Below are 19,157 nucleotides of genomic sequence, written 5' to 3'. Positions count from 1 at the left end.
TTGGTGGCGAGATCTTGAGGCCAAGCTCTTCGCATTTGGAGGAAATGCGGTCGAGGCACATTTGCGTCCTTCTGGCCTTGGTCCTTCTGCCTACTACCACCAGCGCGACATCGTCTGCGTATGATAGGAGGTGGCATCCTGTGGGTAGAGGGATGGCTATTAATTCAGTCATCAGCACGTTAAACAGGGTGGGACTGAGAACCCCACCCTGGGGTGTACCATTTTCCAGGGGGTGATAGCAGGACTCCACTCCCTGTAGACGGACTCTGGCAGTTCTATTGGAGAGGTAGTCCGCTATCCACTGTAACAGTTTCCCCTGTACTCCTCTGGCAGCCAGACTGTCCAGAATTGCAGCGGGACTGGCAAGCTCGAATGCCTCTCTAGGTCAAAGAAGACGACCATGGCGTGACGTTGCTCCACATGGCTCAGAAGCGTTGCAATGCATTGAGCCGTGCCCACCCCTTTGGTGAAGCCATAGAGGTTCTCTTGTGGTGGTCCCAGTTTCCACAAGTCTTTGGAGAACCATCTTTTCCATGGTCTTCCCCAGGCAGCTCGTCAGGGAGATAGGACGATACTTTCCGGGCTCCCTGGGCTTGGGGATAGGCACGATGTCGGCCCTCTTCCAGTTGGACGGAAGTCTTCCACAGGACCAACTGCTGTTTACCACCTGGAGGAGTGCTTCTTCTCCAGCATCCCCCAGGTGTGCAACCATGGAGTACGTCACTAGGTCGCTCCCAGGAGCAGTGTCGGAGGATCTCTTACGTGAGGCTTGCAGCTCATGGATGGTGAATGGCGTGTCCGTGTCACCCGAAGACCCCATGGCAGTTTGTATCCTGGCCTCTCTTGGTTCACGGAGCATGGCCTGCCTCTGCTGCAGCTCGGCGGGTAGCGTGGCTGTGTGCGTGCGTCTGGTAAATTCTTGCGCCAGATTTTCTGCCTCGCACTGTGGTGCACGGGGAGCGCGCCGTGGTGGGGTACGGCTGGTGGCTATGTGGAGTTTCCCCCAAAGTTCCTTTAGCGTGGTGGACTCACTAAAGCTTTGGCACTATTCTAGCCACTTCTCGCTACGCACACGTCGAGCTGCCTCCTTGGCCTCTTCGACGGCACTCCGGAGGTTGGCCAGGTTAGCAGGGTTGTGGTCGATCTAGGCCTATACATTCGCCGTGGTTAGCAAGACGTCTCGGTCAGCTCCAGCCAGCAGCCAATCAGAAACTCGGGAATGTTCTTCGGGGACCTTCGCTGAGCCGCCAGCCTCCTTTAAAAGGACGGCGTCTTGCCAAGACAATCAGTTCTCTCCCAGGCACGACATCTCCAAGCAGCAGACTTCTCCAAGCAGCAGTCCAGGAGCCCCTTGTTCTTGCCCCCTGAGATGTTACAACGTCGTTGGTGTGGCCAATGTTCAGCTTGTCTTCGATAATTACTACAAATTGGCCAGCCACGATGCCCAGTCCTCCTACCTACTCAGTCGTGATCAGGCACACCAAGTGAAGGGTTCATATGCAGGCCTCAACAGCAACATCAAAACAACACGGGAATACTCTGTAGAGCTACACAGCAAGATCATTTGCAAGACTGCCTTCTTGAATGTCCACTCCATCAGCGGCAAGAGAGTTCACAATGTTATGATGAAGGTTGGGGTGACCGGAAAAAAAAAAAATATATATATATATATATATATATTCACACACACATACACACGCACGCACACACACACACACACATATATATATGTGTGTGTGTGTGTGTGTGTGTGTGTGTGTGTGTGTGTGTGTGTGTGTGTGTGTGTGTGTGTGTGTGTGTGTGTGTGTGTGTGTGTGTGTGTGGATCTTTTCCATTTTACGGCAATTAAAGTCACCCATTATAACTATTCTCCCTCCATCTTCCATTATCTTATTTAGTGTAATTCTTGTGTCTTCTAACATATTTTTGTGTTCTCTCTCTTCCCATGAAGCCGTTTTAGGAGGCACATAATTTACCACAAACTTCCTGCTCTTTCTATCCCTGTCCTCCACTTCCATCATAATCATCTCTACTCTATTCTTTCCATATAAGACATTCCTCACATTGATATCCTTCTTAGTCAGGAACATAACTCCACCCCCTTGTTTTATCTCTCTGTTTCTAATCCAATAATAATATGCACCATGTCCTACACTGTTGGGTGGTAGTGGACCTTTCAATTTTGTCTCTACAATTCCCATTATGTCCGGTTCTTTTTCCTTCAGGTAATCATTCAGTTCATTCAAGCCTGTTATTAATCCATCTATATTTGTGGAAGACACTTTTAACTTTCTGCTACTTCCATCGTGTTTTCTGTTTCCTTTCCGTTTTTCTCTGCTATGAATCATTTCCTTACTTTCATATCCACTACTCTCTAATAGAATTTCTCTTTGTCTGACTCTGTTCTGTTCTCGTTTTTTCCTTAGCTTTAATCATTTTGTTTTCTCATCCTCTCTTTCCTCTTTATTCATCTCTCTTTTTATCCATACCTGTTTATATAGATCACTTTTTGCTAGTTTCCCTGTTTTTGCTAAGATATTCTCTGCTGTGGTTTGTGACCTGAATTTGACCTTAATTGGTCTGGACTTATCTGTATTGTACTTCCCTTGTCTATATATTTCTTCAATTTCTTCCCTGCTTCTTGTTCATCTTCTTGAACTACTTCTAATATCGTTTATTTTTTCCTTCTCTTATTTGGATTATGCTTCTCTTCCATCCCAAATATAATTATACATTTCTTTTTATCCGCTAAGTCTCTTACTATATTCTCCTTCTCCCTCATCACTTTAATAACTGTGTCCTTAGTTCTTTCATCTGTTGGTTTACTACATCTCTAAATTCAATTTTGTTGTTCTCTTGGACTTTTCTCCAACCCTGTACCCCTTTTGCTATGGACACTTTATTCTTTTTATCATTATTCTTTAATTCTTCATTATCATCCTTTACTTCTTTTAACTGTCTTTTTAATTCTTTTATTTTTTTTTTCTCCTTTAGTTCTTCCAATTTATCAACTCTTTGTGTAATCCGTGTAATTTGACTGAACCTAACCTTCCAACTATTTTTTCATGTTCTCTAATTATTCCTCTAGACTTGCTAATCGGGGGAGGTTGTCATCTCCTCCCTCATTAAATCCATGGAAATAATTATCTTCACCTTCCATTTTACTAATGTCTTCGACTTCACCTCTATCGTCTGCGCACCTCTTGTTGACATTCCTTCTGACTTCCGGGGCCCGTTCGTCCCCTTCCTCATTTCCTTCCATTTTCCTCAGTAATCCCTCCCTTTCTCCTTTTTCTTCACCTTCCCACTACACCACGAGCTTTCCCCTTCCCTACTAATACAACAAATGTACTCCCTCGTCGTTGAGATCCACGAAATTTGAAGTTTTCCTGGAGTTCCAAACTTCGTGTGTGTGTGTGTGTGTGTGTGTGTCTATATATAAACACACATATTATACATGTATATATATATATATATGTATATATGTATATATATATATTATATATATATATATATACAAATAAATCACAAAAACACGTGATTCACAAAATGTGTAATAAAACCACTTGGAAAATAAGATAAAAGGTGACCCAACGTTTTCGTCTATTTAAGACAATTTCATTTTCAAAATGTCTTAAATAGACGAAAACGTTTGGTCACCTTTCATTCTATTTTCCAAGTGGTTTTATTACACACACGCACACGCATACACACTCTGACTCTCGTGGGCGGGGAGTTGGGTGTGTGTGTGTGTGTGAAAGGTCATAGCATTACCCATAGATCGGTCATACGAGCTCTGAGCTCACTCCAAAGACCAAGGTGAACACACACACACATATATATATATATATATTAATATATATATATATTAATATATATATATATATTAATATATATATATACATATATATATATATACATATATATATATACATCAATATATATATATACATATATATATACATACATATACATACATATATACATATATATATATATATATACTGTATATGTATATATATGTATATATATATATGTATATATATGATATATATATATATATATATTACTATTATTATTATTACACCTAAGTATTACGGGTCGCGATGTAAACTGTGGTTCTTGCTGTGGGCCGCAGTAAAAAAAAAAAAAAAAAAAAAACGCTGCTCTAGACGAAAGCGAAGGTGTGTGGGGTGGACGGTGTCACTAATTTCAGAGAAAACAGAGAAACAGAGAAAACAGAGAAAATGCAAAAAAAGGACGGGTTTTGCTCAAATGCACACTTCTATATATGTATGGTTGCATATAGTTGAATTATTTAAACTTTTTTTCTTTAAAATGTGTGATTTTCATGTAATTTCACCAAAGAGAAGTTATGTTTTAGTCTCTGCAGTATGACCGACCACAGCTACATATACCGTAACAAATTAGCATATGGTTGCATTATTTGAACTATTTTCTTTAAAAGGTGTGATTTTCATGTAATTTGACCAAAGAGAAGTAACGTTTTTAATCCTCTGCAAAATTACCGACCCCAGCTACGATTCGTGGTTACCGCTAGCCTGCCATCTATGTTCCGCGAATGCAGATCATCACTGAGCGTCAGAGTTGCCAGATTGGCGTTTTCAATGCCAAATTTTGTATCTTCGGAATGTTTTTACCGTGTTTGGCAGGAAAATTTGTTGGGTGGCATTTTTGGGGGGCGTTTTTAAATACCCGGTCGTGATTAGAGATCACTTTTACTTATATCAAGAATTAAATGATGATGTATATGAATTATATAAATTTATCTTGGTTATATCATGCGGGAAATGTTGCAAAGATTTTGTGCCTAGCCAAAGGATGTTTCAGCTCTTCTTTAGTGAAAATATGTAAGAACGGAGTAGCTCATCAAACATTTCTAAATCTGATGATGCTTTTGATTATATTTAGACACAATAGAAAAGTCACATGTATTTTTATTCATGTTGAAAGTAGATTTATTTCAGAGGATGGTGGTTTATTACAGTACCACTAGAATTAAATGATGGTGTACATGAGTGATATAAATTGATCTTGGTCATATCATGTGACATTGTTTTATATTGGCTAGTCAACAGTAAAAATTATTTTTATATTGTAATTGTAGTTATACACATTATTTTTAACTACTTGATCTTGGTTATATCATGTGGTATTGTTTTATATTGGCTAGTCAACCGTAAAAAATAGTTTTCATGTAATTGTAGTTATACACATTATTTTTAACTACACATGTAAAACCAAAATGCAAAAAAGAAAAAATCTTAGACAATGTAATGGTTGGCATTTTGGGGCATGTTTTAAAAACAATTTGGCAGTTTTTGGCAGCATTTTGTCAGAAGTTGGTATTTTTCCTGGTAGAAAACCTGGCAACCCTGCTAAGCGTGGTTGATGGAGTTGGCCAAAAACATAATACTTTTAGAATTTCTTGTGAGGTTCGAACATGTGGGGCATATTTGCATACTAACTTGAATAAATGTAGAGTGATTTTTTTTTGTTAACTATTGTTGTTTATTTCTTTATAATACAAAGGTTGCTTAATATCCCATGCAATTAAATAAAATAAAAAATCATTAAATTTTATTTGAAATGCGCTATACAAAATTTATATTCTATGAAATATGACATTGCATACATGGTATTATGCAAAGTAGACCACTTGAAAAAAGAAACTAACGAAGCAGAGCGCTTTCGTATATCACATATTCAATACAAAAAGTACATAGTTGAATAGAAATACATATTTTGTATATACATGAAAAAGGAATACAAAAACTCCATTAAATATTGACGTCAACTTCGCCGTGTTCCATCATGCCAACCAAGAAGACCACAGAATGGACTGGGATAACGCACCAGTTATATTCAAATCCCATTGTAGCTTTCAAAGTGGTACCATCGCAAATGCCAAGATATTCCGCAAACTACGTTCCAAGAACTCGGTGAGATGTCCCTTGGGTACTGGTGCAACTCTTGCGTAACGAACAGGTGCTTCGAGGATAAACTGTTGCTTTTTTGTATAACCATAGTAGTTTGTTGCAGGAAGCACAAAAAGGGAACAAATATTTTTGCACAATACACCAAGTACATCAACACCTATAACCTTGGGCAAGTTTGAATTTAAGATTTGTTATATTCTTGGGGGTGTTTCTCGGCGTGTTTCAAGTATCGGTTATCGCTTATCGCCCCCCCCCCCCCCAATAACAATCCTGGATCCGTGCCTGGGTGGTATGGATCAAACTTCACTCTATTTAGAAACACTATTGTGTTTTTAGTGTAATAGACTGCATATAGTTGAATTATTTTCTTTAAAAGGTGTAATTTCCATATAATATGATCAAAGAGAAGTTACGTTTTTCTCCGCAGAGATATGATAGATTCTGAATGGAGAACATTCACACTCGATTGCTCATCACATCAATTACGCCCTGTCATTTACCCTAGTCCCTATCTCTGATTGACGTGCTAACCACACCGCAATTACCGAAAGTACTGCTACCCGAGACTTCCCCCTTCTTAAGGAATCTCGCTCTGGCAGGATTATGTCCCGGTCTCACGCGTTTAGGCGCACTCGGGCCTCGTGTTCTATAATTGTTGCGAGATTACAAAGGCGGAGCATGCCGACAGGAGACCTTTTGGCCCATATCTAGGACGGATGCGAGAAAAAATCATGATAGTACAAAATAAATAAATAAAAACTATAATAATGTAGATAACAAATAGAATACATAAATAAATGCAAAGGTATAGTTAGATAATAAACAGGTTTCGTGCGTTAAGCGACTTATTTGGCACCAAAAGGATTTTTTTATGTTCATTCATTCATCCATCCATCCATAAATAAATAAATAAAGGTAAATAAAGTATAAATAAAGAATGGCCAAAGTAGTTATGTTGGTGCTCAAAAAATAATAATGGCATTTTGGTGTTCTAAATTTTAAGTAAACAAAGAAACGAGTTAAGCGTAAACATGTCCAGCTTCAGAATAAACTAAATACTTTGCGAGCAGCATTGCGATGGCATATCAGATGTCAATGATTTCCTTCGTCGTGTTGGAAGAAGTCTGCGATCATGAACTAAAAGTTTCAATAAACTGTGTTTCTCATGATGATATCTGTGCTAGAACGTTGACAAATACCCGTAATTCTACTCGTCTTACATAATTGTAAACTTATTAAAGTGAATGATTATATTACATTGTATTGAAAAATGTATATCATATGTAAAGAATTACATAGTAAAGAATTATCTATACATAAATTCCAATCGTTCTTGAATGATTGTATTACATTGTATTGAAAATAATGCATATCATATGTGTCTATAAATAATAAAGAATTGTATAGACATGAATTTCAATCTATCTTTTTTTCTTAATATAGATATTTTAAGCTGATTATCCTATTATAACTTGAAGATGAGGACTAATTGTCCAGAAGACTAAATGCCTGAAGACCAGTTATTTTGCAAAGGAAGACCAATTGTCCGAAGACTAAATGTCCGAAGACTAAATGTCCAAATACTAAATGTCCAAAGACTAAATGTCCGAAGACTAAATTTTAGTCCGAAGACTAAATTTTAGTCCGAAGACTAAATTTTAGTCCGAAGACTAAATTTTAGTCCGAAGACTAAATTTTAGTCCGAAGACTAAATTTTAGTCCGAAGACTAAATTTTAGTCCGAAGACTAAATCTAAATTTTAGTCCGAAGACTAAATTTTAGTCCGAAGACTAAATCTAAATTTTAGTCCGAAGACTAAATTTTAGTCCGAAGACTAAATTTTAGTCCGAAGACTAAATTTTAGTCCGAAGACTAAATTTTAGTCCGAAGACTAAATTTTAGTCCGAAGACTAAATTTTAGTCCGAAGACTAAATTTTAGTCCGAAGACTAAATTTTAGTCCGAAGACTAAATTTTAGTCCGAAGACTAAATTTTAGTCCGAAGACTAAATTTTAGTCCGAAGACTAAATTTTAGTCCGAAGACTAAATTTTAGTCCGAAGACTAAATTTTAGTCCGAAGACTAAATTTTAGTCCGAAGACTAAATTTTAGTCCGAAGACTAAATTTTAGTCCGAAGACTAAATTTTAGTCCGAAGACTAAATTTTAGTCCGAAGACTAAATTTTAGTCCGAAGACTAAATTTTAGTCCGAAGACTAAATTTTAGTCCGAAGACTAAATGTCCGAAGACTAAATGTCCGAAGACTAAATGTCCGAAGGATAAATGTCCGAAGACTAAATGTCCAAAGACTAAATGTGACAATGGTTAATCAATTAATAAAGGTTTATTGTATAAATTATGTACATGGATATATAAATTTATATACAATGCGGGTAACAGCACGCCAGTGGGGGAGTTATCGTGCCCTAGTGGGTGGAAGGTGAGTGCGTGGGCTGTAAAGGGCCACTTGTCCACGGATCCATGACAAATTACCTCCTAAACCACCCATAATACCTCCATACGGAAACAGCATATTCTATATGTGGACGAACTAACCCAAAAAGTGAAATACCTACAGTCAAGCAGAAATTCGGGTGAAGCCCTTCTGGTAAGATTACAAAGGATTACAAAGGCGGAGCATGCCGACAGGAGACCTTTTGGTCCATATCTAGGCGGGTACGGACAGTTGCTCACTGGATAATTGCTCACCGGACAATCGCTCACCGGAGAAGTGACAAATAGGACACTTGCTCACCAAAGATTTTTTTTTACTTCTCTTGAACTTAATAACAAACAATATACAGGATTTTTTTTAGTTATATTTAGGTTTATTACAGCAATAATACAAACTTTCATATTTTAGTTTTTAATAATTATAAAATTCAATACAAATTTCTCCCATCAATATATATTTACCGCCAGGTGTATGTTATCCCATGTACATTCAAAATCCCACAAAACAAAATCCCATAAGTCAAAATCCCACATTCAATATCCCATTGTTCAAAATCCCACACTTCATGGTCAAAATCCCACATGTATTTTAATTCAATGTTTTATGACATGTAGAACAAATTCCATATGGAAATGTGTCTAAATTTCGGTTCACCGGTGCAAGTCTATATCTATTTTGTTATAGTTATTATTATATATTAATTATAATATTGAGTCAATATAAAATGTTAATTGAAGAATTAGGATTAATTAATTGACAGGAAAATTAGTGAGTGTTGTATCGATTTCAGTTTACATGTACAAGTTATTGATCAATACGTGGTGTTAATTGTTATCACCATTAGTCGCGTTTGATCAAAAAACATAAGTGAAAAGGACATTGATTTCAGTTCACAGCCTAAATCTAAATAAGTTTTTTGTTATTTTTTTACACAAAGAAACAATATTGTGATAATGTGCATCAGAATCCCCAATCATCACCACCACTAAACAACTCTTTACTGAATCCCCAGTCCCAAGTGAACACCCCCCATCCTCATGTCGTTGATATACTGTGGGTACAGTTTGGACCTTTCCTTGCCAAAATAATTAAAAATTATTTGTTTTATTTAATAATATTTTATTGATTATTACATGCAAACTTTATAAACCTCAATCATATTATCACAGCACTTAATCGTACAGATTGCATAAAGAATTCAAATAATTCATAAGCATCGTACATATTAGCATTCATGTCATATCACAACAAAATCCATACATTGAAATCATAGCGACAAGTAAACTATACTAGAAAATCATACATATGCATTCAAAATTTAGTACAGAATCATACATAGGATTAAACATCATATTGTACTCAAGATTGTACATAAGCACTCACATCAGAGGGCAATATAATTGAAAATATATTCAAATCAGTCATTCAGATAGAATACTGAAGGTAGTTAACATAACCGGCGCATATTACATGAAATCCCCTCTAGATGGAATAAGATGGAATTGTGTGAAGAGTCGATTAATGATAAATGATCAAAGAGTAACTGATTAGTGATTGGTAACTTATTTGTGAATGTGAACTGAATTCAATGAACTCAAGTTAGTTGCCTTGTTGTGCCATACCCTTTAATCTATCTAATTTGTTGAATTCCAACAAATTAACAATAATTTCTAAAAGCCCAGCTACCTGAAGTCAATTTTGATTAATTGTTTCCAATTCTTTGATGTTATTAACATACCTACAAAACATTGATCGGTTCCACATCTATATCCAACTATATGACAATAATATAAAACATTTTTTGATATTATAGTTATGTATGATAAGATAGTATGGGATTTTGATCAATGATATATGGGATTATGAATGATGGGATTTTGATTGTAGGTTTTCGACATGTGGGATTTTGTAACTGTGGGATTATGACATGGATTCATGTTATCCGTGCACCACTGGGATCCAGTGCTGTTTCATGCGTGTATGCTCTTCTTTCGGCTAAGCATCAGTCTGTCTATGGATATTGTTTGTGTATTATTGCTGTAATAAACCTAAATATAACTAAAAAATCCTGTATATTGTTTGTTATCAAGTTCAAGAAAAGTAAAAAAAAATCTTTGGTGAGCAAGTGTCCTATTTGTCACTTCTCCGGTGAGCGATTGTCCGGTGAGCAATTATCCGGTGAGCAACTATCCAGTGAGCAACTGTCCTACACCCATATCTAGGTCGGGTGCGAAAAAATAATAATAATAATAAATTAATAAATAAAAACTATAATAATGTAAACAACAAATAAAATACATAAATAAATGCATAGGTATAGTTAAGTAATAAACAAACAGGTAAATAGTAAATGATAATAAATTAACATATAACTAATGATAAATGAAAATCAAACAAACAAATGATGACAAAACAAAAACAAATAATATAAAATAAATCATAATCATTACAGCATCTTGCTTAGGTGTTTATCTAAATGATTCTTAAAGCTTCGAACTGAACTACATTTCACTACCTGTGCAGGAAGTTTATTCCATTCATTAATTACACGGTTGGCGAAGTTTTTTCTACCTACTTCCAAATTGAATCTATTTCCGGACAGTTTGAGACCATTGTTTCTTGTCTGATTCTCATTCAATGTGAAAGTTCTGTCACTTTTGATGTTGTCAATTCCCTTTAGAATTTTAAAGGCCTGTATCAAGTCACCTCTGAGTCTACCCTTTTTTAGGGAAAACAGATTTTTTTTAATCAGTTTTGTGGCTCGCCGTTGTACTTTTTCCAGTCTGTCAATGCCTTTAATGAGATTCGGTGACCATACGGAAACAGTATATTCCAAATGTGGACGAACTAACGATTTATATAGCTTATTAATGAGTGATGGACTTTTGAAGTCAAAAGATCGCGCAATCAGTCCTAGAATCTTATTTGCTTTCTCAGAGGCTGAAATACGCTCATTGGTTGATTTGAGATCGTTACTGATAATTACGCCGAGATCTTTTTCACTATCCACTTTTGTTAACGAATTTCCAAATAACTTGTAATCGTTCTCACTGTTATTTTTACCTATGTGCATTACCTTGCATTTACTTGTGTTCATTAGCCATTTTTCAGACCATTGCTGTAATTCATCTAAATCTTCTTGAATATCTAATTGGTTTAAGTGATCATTTGCCACTCCGCACAGTTTTGTATCATCAGCAAATTTGGAAACAGTAGTCCATTGTCTATATCATTTATATATACTATGAATAAAAGTGGCCCAAGAACGGAACCCTGAGGAACTCCACTTGTAATATTTTTCCGTCTAGAAGTTTTTCCATTTAAAACAACTCTCTGTTTTCGATCATTCAACCAATTACTAGATGAAGTCCCTAAACACACCTATGCAAAAACATAAAGTTCGGGTGAAACCCTTCTGTGTGCCCTTTATAATTGTAACACTGATAGTCCTTCATTGTTCTTTGTCTTGGTTATGTGAAACTATCCAAAAATAAATTGATATTCGTATAAAATCATTGATTCTTTGCTTACTTACACAACATTTTTGTAACATTTGTAACATTTTGTAACATTTTAGTTATTTGGATTATTTTTATTTCATCATTATATATTTTTCAGTTTTTTTCCTTATTCATAGAGAATCAGAAACAATGCATGTCTGATGCTGTGTGATTCTCATATGTATGTCTGAAAGTAATTTATCATCTTTTTGTATTCGTCACGTGACATAGTAAAACCCAACTAATATAAATTATTCATGCCTAATTTAACATTTTCATGCCTGCTGTTCAAAAGAATCATCTTTTATTATTTTTTCTTGGTTTGAGATCGTAATATACAACACGAATTATGCTGTGCCCAAATGTCGCACCCAGTACTTTGTGACCAAATGTCGTGTGCCTAAATGTCCTGTGCCCAAATATCCTGTGCCCAAATGTCTGGATACCCACGAACATCCCACGTAGAGTCGTTGTTCTTGCCTTTATAGATTGTTGTCCGCACTCGTAAATTCGTGGCTAGGTGCTAATTCCCGCACAGTGCTACCGAAAAAAGAGTTGAACTGGCAATTCCATCCCCGGTTACATGAATCGTTCGGTTCTTCACACCACCACACTTGTCAAGGACTGCAACGGCATTCGTATCAGGTTCCAGATGAGCTTCAAACTTGCCTAAGGTTATAGGTGTTGATGTACTTAGTGTATTACGCAAAAATATTTGTTCCCTTTTTACGCTTCCTGCAACAAACTACTATGGTTATACAAAAAAGCAACAGTTTATCCTCGAAGCACCCGTTCGTTACGCAAGAGTTGCACCAGTACCCAAGGGACATCTCACCGAGTTCTTGGAACGTAGTTTGCGGAATATCTTGGCATTTGCGATGGTACCACTTTGAAAGCTACAATGGGATTTGAATATAATTGGTGCGTTATCCCAGTCCATTCTGTGGTCTTCTTGGTTGGCATGATGGAACACGGCGAAGTTGACGTCAATATTTAATGGAGTTTTTGTATTCCTTTTTTAAGTATATATAAAATATGTATTTCTATTCAACTATGTCCTCTTTGCATTGAATATGTAATATACGAAAGCGCTCTGCTTCGTTAGTTTCTTTTTTCAAGTGGTCTACTTTGCGTAATACAATGTACGCAATATCATATTTCATAGCTTATAAATTTTGTATAGCGTATCTTAAATAAAATTCAATGAAAATTTTGTATTTAATTGTATGCAATATTAATGTAATCTTTGTATTGTAAAGAAATAAACAACAGTTTTTAAAATAAAAATGTTCACTCTACCACATGTTCGAACCTCACAAGAAATTCTAAAATTATTATGTTTTTGGCCAACTTCATCAACCACGCTTAGCTGGGTTGCCAGGTTTTCTACCAGGAAAAATGCCAAATTCTGACAAAATGCTGCAAAAATGTTTTTAAAACATGCCCCAAAAATGCCAACCATTACATTTTCTAAGATTTTTTTGTATTTTGGTTTTACATGTGGTTAAAAATAATGTATATAACTACAATTACAATATGAAAAATAGTTTTTACGGTTGACTAGCCAATATAATACAATACCACATGATATAACCAAGATCAACTAGTTAAAGATAATGTGTATAACTACAATTACAATATAAAATATTTTTCTACTGTTGACTAGCCAATGTAAAACAATGTCACATGATATGACCAAGATCAATTTATATCATTCATGTACATCATCATTTAATTCTAGCGGTACTGTAATAAACCACCATCCTCTGAAATAAATCTACCACATTCTAAAATTATTATGTTTTTGGCCAACTTCATCAACCACGCTTAGCAGGGTTGCCAGGTTTTCTACCAGGAAAAATGCCAAATTCTGACAAAATGCTGCAAAAATGTTTTTAAAACATGCCCCAAAAATGCCAACCATTACATTTTCTAAGATTTTTTTGTATTTTGGTTTTACATGTGGTTAAAAATAATGTATATAACTACAATTACAATATGAAAAATAGTTTTTACGGTTGACTAGCCAATATAATACAATACCACATGATATAACCAAGATCAACTAGTTAAAGATAATGTGTATAACTACAATTACAATATAAAATATTTTTCTATTGTTGACTAGCCAATGTAAAACAATGTCACATGATATGACCAAGATCAATTTATATCATTCATGTACATCATCATTTAATTCTAGCGGTACTGTAATAAACCACCATCCTCTGAAATAAATCTACTTCAAGACTGTGTGAAAAGGAAAGAAAAATATGAACTTCCAAAATAAAATATATTATACTCCGTATTATGTGAGAAAGAGAAAAAATACCAATAACTAAAATAAAATGTATTACTCCATACATTACGTTTAAGTTCCTAAGTAAACTTTTTGGCATCCTCTACAATAAATTAAACCAGTTTATTAAACAACCTCCTAGAGACTCAGATGTACATAAATAGAAAATACATTTGTGACTTTTCTATTGTGTCTAAATATAATCAAAAGCATCATCAGATTTAGAAATGTTTGATGCACTACTGCGTTATTACATATTTTCACTAAAGAAGAGCTGAAACATCCTCTGGCTAGGCACAAAATCTTTACATTTCCCACATAACCAAGTTAAATTTATATCATTCACATACATCATCATTTAATTCTTGATACAAGTAAAAGAGTGATCTCTAATCACGCCCCCCAAAAATGCCAAATTCCCAAAAATGCCACCCAACAAAATTTCCTGCCAAACACAGTAAAAACATTCCAAAGATACAAAATTTGGCATTAAAAATGCCAATCTGGCAACTCTGACGCTCAGTGATGATCTGCATTCGCAGAACATAGATGGCAGGCTAGCGGTAACCATGAATCGTAACCACGAATCGTAGCTGGGGTCGGTAATTTTGCAGAGGATAAAAACGTTACTTCTCTTTGATCAAATTACATGAAAATCACACCTTTTAAAGAAAATAGTTCAAACAATGCAACCATATGCTAATTTGTTACGGTATATGTAGCTGTGGTCGGTCATACTGCAGAGACTAAAACATAACTTCTCTTTGGTGAAATTACATAAAAATCCACACATTTTAAAGAAAAGAGTTTAAGTAATTCAACTATATGTAGTCTATTACACTAATAACACAACAATAAGAAACTTAAAAGTGTAGTTTGATCCATACCACCAGTAATCATAGACGGCGGGCTGGACGAGTCGTAGCCGGGGTCGGTAAAATTGCAGATGATAAAAACGTAAGTTCTCTTTGATCATATTACATGGAAATCACACACTTTAAAGAAAATAGTTCAAATAATGCAACCATACATATATAGAAGTGTGCATTTGAGCAAAACCCGTCCTTTTTTGTATTTTCTCTGTTTTCCCTGTTTTCTCTGTTTCTCTGCAATTAGTGAGACCCGGGGTGGATGGGGGAGGGGTGGTGTTGGTCACCTCCTCCCTCGGTGATGTGGTTTGGTGATTGTTGTTGTTTATGCAGTTGTGGTTTGGTGAATGTCGTCTATACAACCGCGGCTATAAGAAACTCAACAAGGAAAAATCTCCAGGGCTGAAATGAACAAATAACCACATGTTTGATTGTAACTAATGATATATGATAATATAATAATAGTAATGACGGCAATAACGATAGTAATGATAACAACGACGGTAACAACAGCAGCAGCAATACTGATAATACTGATTTGTCAATTGTTTTATTATTTGCTTATGTGACAAAGATTCTTTTTCCCACATAGCGAGGCGGCCGAATGAGCACCTCTGGGATGAAAAGGTCATCCCTGTTCCCGCCACACTGCTGGGATCAAATGCAATGCAGCGATGCACAGCTCCTCCACAGCAGGGGACAACTAGAGCTGGTTTATCCCGACGGCCTCATCCTATGGCGACCCCCCCTCATCACACACACATATAACTTCAGGCTGTGTCGTCCATTCATCTACTGACGGTCACTTCCACTTACTCTTATCTTTCTTTTGCATTCTTTCTTCCCTGATCAAGAGACATTCTGCGTGAATCCATAACAATGGTGATAACAAAAGGTGGTGGTAAATATGATACGGAGTCATAATGATGATAAAAAGAGACAGAGAACAATGGATTTGTTATTCTAATTATGCCACATCTGGGGGTATTGTCTGCATTTTATTGTGGGGTTAAAAGCTGCTAAGTAGCATGCAGCTGCTACTTTAGGGTCTATATGGGGCGCCCCTACGGACCAGAGCCACACATCATTTTGCCTGTGGTAGAGGAAATCTCTGTTCATAAAGAAGTTACAGATACCAAGGCTTTTTCCCCCTTACAAGGGGGGTAGCCAAAAAGGAAAAGGCATAAAATCATTCCCACCCATTCCATCCCTGAATACACTCCACACCCCTCCACTCTCCCTCTTATCTTAGCACCTGGATGACGGGTCATTCCTGCACCTTGTCCACTGCCCTGGGTCAGAAGCAGTGTCGCAAGACACATTACATCCACAGCAAGGCCGCTTCATTAAATCGGCGACCCCCCCTCTCCGTCCCCCCATGCATAAAAGGAGAAGACGGGGAGAAATCCCTTCGGGCTGCGTCAAATTTTGCTCACACATACTACCTCACCCCCATCCCCCCGCCCATTCCACCTCATGCATCACAACATCATCCATATACAACCATTCTCCATTCACCCCTGTCTTCTCCTGTTCTTCCTCAACAGACATTGCCCTCTTCCCCAAAGCCCCCTTCACTCCATCCATCCACCTCATCCTAGGACGTCCTCGTGTTCACTCCCTCCACATCTGCCTTCCATACCTCTTCTACTAGTCTTTCTTCACTTTTTTTTCCATGTCTCCAAACCATCCTATTATTATTTCATCAACCCTATCTCCCAACTCCCTTTCCACCCCTGTTCTTCTCCTCATTTCTCACTCTATCTATCCTAGTAACCCCCATCATACTTCTCAGACACCTCATCTCACATTCAAACTCCTCTCTTCTCTTATGTTCCATGTTTCTGCCCCATACAATGCTGTTGGCACAATCACTCCTTCATACAGTCTCCTCTTAGCATCCACTCCCAAATGTCTATTCCTCATTACACTCTTTAATCCACCAAGGCATTTACTCGCTTCTCTCAATCTACATTCTACCTCCACCTTCACTCCACCTTTTCCTGCCACATTTGAACCCAAGTATCTAAAACTATCCACTTCCTCCAGTCGCTCTCCCTTAATGCTCACTTCCAGTCTACTGCCACTTTCACCCCTTGTACATCTCATCACCTTACTTTTACCCACATTTATCTTAAGCTTTCTTCTATCACATACTCTCCCAAACTTCCTCAGTCCCTCCTCCGATACTGCCACAAGCAGTGTCGTCCGCAAACAACAGCTGGCTCACCTCACACTTTTCTCCATTTTCTTTAACCATCTCCAATCCCTGACCCACTACCCTTGCATTTACCTCTCGCACCACCCCATTCATGTATAAGTTGAACAGCCAGGGCGACATAACGCATCCTTGACGAAGTCCCACCTTTACCTCGAACCACTCCCTCTCTTCATTTCTAATCCTGACACAAGCTCTACTACTCTCATAAAAACTCTCGACAGCTCCTAGAAGCTTTCCTCCTATCCCATATATCAGCATAACCTCCCACAGTGCCTTTCTGTCTACCCTATCGTAAGCCTTCCATTACGCTGTCCCCCCACTCTTGTTACTGTCCTGTACCATTTCTGTGAATATCATTTCCTTTCTTTGCCTAACCCTGTGGTGAGGGAAAAGAATACTACCACCTAGTCTTTCCACTTTAGTCGTATGAGGAGACAAAAACGGTACGGGGATAACATTATGCGTCCTTTTCCCTGTAGCCCCAAAGGGGATATTACTACTAAAAAAAAAAAAGCATAATACAGTAGGTTCTAGGAGAGTTTTTTTTTTTTCATCCAGTATCCTAAGGTTTGGGTCTTTTAATGTGCGTGAATGTGGTACAGATGAGAGTAAAAGGGAAGAAATAGGCAGTATATGAGAAGAAAGCATAATAGGTTCTAGGAGTTTTTTTTTTTTTTTTCAACCAGTATCCTAAGGTTTGGGTCTTTTAATGTGCGTGGATGTGGTACAGATGAGAGTAAAAGGGAAGAAATAGGCAGTATATGAGAAGAAAGATGGATGTATTGGCATTGAGATTTGGAGTGTAGTTGGATCTCAGGAATGAAAAGAGGACGAAGGAGAGAAGGGGTGGCTAGTAAGTGGTAAGTGGTAAGTGAAGAGATAGGTAAACGTGTAGTGGAGTGGAAGGAGGTTTCTTCAAGGTTGATGTGGATGAAAGTGAAATTGGGAAGGGAGATGTGGGTTTTTGTAAGTGCACGTGGGCCTGGTAGTGAGAAGTGTGTAGAAGAAAGGGAGGTTTTTTGGATAGATTTAAATGAGTGCATTGAGGGATTAGAGTGGAACGTCAACGTAGTAGTATTGGGAGACCTCAATGCTAGGGTAGGAAATGAACCAATAGACGGAGTGGTTGGGAAGTGTGGAGTTCCAGTAAAAAATCGCAGTGTAAAGTTGATGGTGGAGACGTGCCTAGAAAGTTGATGATAGCAAATACAGTGTTTAGGAAGAAAGTCAAACATAAGTACACATGGGAGAGGGTGGTGGATGGAAGGGTGGTAGATATAGCTTTAATGGACTATATAGTGGTAACCAGAAGTATATTAGGAAGAGTTAAGGATGTACATGTTCTAAGAGGAGAAAGTGGAGGAATATATAAAAAATGGTAGAATGCATGTTGAGAGTGGAGGATAGATGGAGAAAGAGGAAAAGAGCATAAGGTAGGGAAGTGCTTAAAGTGAACTGCTTAAATGACAAAGAAAAGGAGGAGTACAAGAAAAAGCTGAGGGAGGAGTGGGGGAGAGTGAAGGATAGAGTAGAACTAGGAGTGGAGGAGGAATGGGGATGGTTCAAGGAGGGAGTAATAAGGTGTGTAAAGATAGTTTGTGGAACAAGGAGAACGGGAGAAAATAGAAGGAAGGGTAGCGAGTGGTGGGGTGAGGAAGCAAAGAAGGTTGTAGAAGAGAAGAAGCAAGCTTTCACAGATTGGTTACAAAATAGGACGAGCGAGTCATACGAGAGGTACAAAGAAAAGACGAGAAGTAAAGCATAAGAGAAAAGAGACAAAGAGGAGAGGTGTGAAATGGGTATGAGTATGAGAACAAGTAAGGCACCTGGTCTGGATGGATGCCGTGCAGAATG

Source organism: Oratosquilla oratoria, chromosome 25, assembly GCF_046742065.1.
Source record: "Oratosquilla oratoria isolate Oo_2021 chromosome 25, ASM4674206v1, whole genome shotgun sequence".
Classification (NCBI taxonomy): domain Eukaryota; kingdom Metazoa; phylum Arthropoda; class Malacostraca; order Stomatopoda; family Squillidae; genus Oratosquilla; species Oratosquilla oratoria.
Note: the sequence above shows the minus strand (reverse complement) of the source record.